This window comes from Arachis stenosperma, chromosome 5 (assembly GCF_014773155.1).
Source record: "Arachis stenosperma cultivar V10309 chromosome 5, arast.V10309.gnm1.PFL2, whole genome shotgun sequence".
Taxonomy (NCBI): domain Eukaryota; kingdom Viridiplantae; phylum Streptophyta; class Magnoliopsida; order Fabales; family Fabaceae; genus Arachis; species Arachis stenosperma.
The window spans coordinates 92,962,970-92,964,743 of NC_080381.1; the positions used below are offsets into that span (position 1 = coordinate 92,962,970).

Genomic DNA, 1,774 nt, shown 5'->3' on the forward strand with positions numbered 1-1,774 from the left:
TTCAAGTATGTTGCCTTTTCTGTTGAGAAAGGTTTAATGTTTGAATCATATTTTTTCTTGATAGCCAAGTAATTAATTTTTAAAATCAAATCTTTTTAAAATTGTTTTCAAATCATATCTTCTCAATCACATTTTTTTAAAAACCAATCATATCTTCTTAACCTCATCTTTTTCAAAATAGTTTTCAATCAAGTTTTGTTGATTTCTAATTTCAAAATCTTTTTCAAAAATCATTTTATTTCTTTCCCACTTTCATTTTCGAAAATTAAGTCATGTTTTTCAAAAATATTTTCAAAATCTTTCACCTAATTTTCGAAAATTACTTCCCTTTTCCTCACATCCTTCTATTTATGGACTAACACTATCCCTTAATGCAAAATTCGAACTCCATTCCTTCTGATAAGTTCGAATTTTCTACTTCTGTCTGCTACTCTTCTTTTTCTCTGACACTTCAAGGAATCTCTATACTGTGACATAGAGGATTCCACATTTTCTTGTTCCCTTCTCTTTCTTATGAGCAGGAGCAGAGACAAAGGCATTCTTGTTGAAGCTGACCCTGAACCTGAGAAGACCTTGAAGTGAAAGCTAAGAGAAGCTAAAGCACAACTCTCTTTAGAGGACCTGACCGAATTCTTCAAAGAAGAAGAACACATGGCAGCCGAAAACAACAATGCCAACAATGCAAGGAAGGTGCTAGGTGACTTTACTGCACCTACTCCCGATTTCTATGGGAGAAGCATCTCTATCCCTGCCATTAGAGCAAACAACTTTGAGCTTAAGCCTCAATTAGTTTCTCTAATGCAACAGAATTGCAAGTTCCATGGACTTCCATTGGAAGATCCTCATCAGTTTTTAGCTGAGTTCTTGCAAATCTGTGACACTGTCAAGACCAATGGGGTAGACCCTGAGGTCTATAGACTTATGCTATTCCCTTTTGCTGTAAGAGACAGAGCTAGAATACGGTTGGATTCTCAACCTAAAGAAAGCCTGGACTCTTGGGAAAAGCTAGTCAATGCCTTCTTGGCAAAGTTCTTTCCACCTCAAAAATTGAGTAAGCTTAGAGTGGAAGTCCAAACCTTCAGACAGAAGGATGGAGAATCCCTCTATGAAGCTTGGGAAAGATACAAACAATTAATCAGAAAGTGTCCTTCTGACATGCTTTCTGAATGGAGCATCATAGGTATTTTCTATGATGGTCTCTCTGAACTATCCAAGATGTCTTTGGATAGCTCTGCTGGAGGATCTCTTCATCTGAAGAAGACACCTACAGAAGCTCAAGAGCTTATTGAAATGGTTGCAAACAACCAATCCATGTACACTTCTGAAAGGAATCCTGTGAACAATGGGACAAATCAGAAGAAAGGAGTTCTTGAGATTGATACTCTGAATGCCATTCTGGCTCAGAACAAGATATTGACTCAACAAGTCAATTTGATTTCTCAAAGTCTGTCTGGAATGCAAAATGCACCAAGCAGTACTAAGGATGCTTCATCTGAAGAAGAAGCCTATGATCCTGAGAACCCTTCAATGGAAGAGGTGAATTACCTAGGAGAACCCTATGGAAACACCTATAATTCTTCATGGAGAAATCACCCAAATTTCTCATGGAAGAATCAAGAGAGACCTCAACAAGGTTTCAACAACAATAATGGTGGAAGAAATAGGTTTAGCAATAGCAAGCCTTTTCCATCATCTTCTCAGCAACAGACAGAGAGTTCTAAGCAGAATACCTCTGACTTAGCAACCATGGTCTCTGATCTAATCAAAACCACTC

At 37.5% G+C, this 1,774-nt stretch overlaps 1 non-coding gene across 1 annotated transcript; it reads right to left on the reverse strand.

The window, feature by feature from the left end:
- Positions 1-1,053: 1,053 nt before the first annotated feature.
- Positions 1,054-1,161, reverse strand: LOC130983533 (small nucleolar RNA R71). The gene has a single exon (XR_009087518.1). It is a non-coding gene; the product is annotated as a small nucleolar RNA R71 (small nucleolar RNA).
- Between the last annotated feature and the right edge of the window lie 613 nt (positions 1,162-1,774).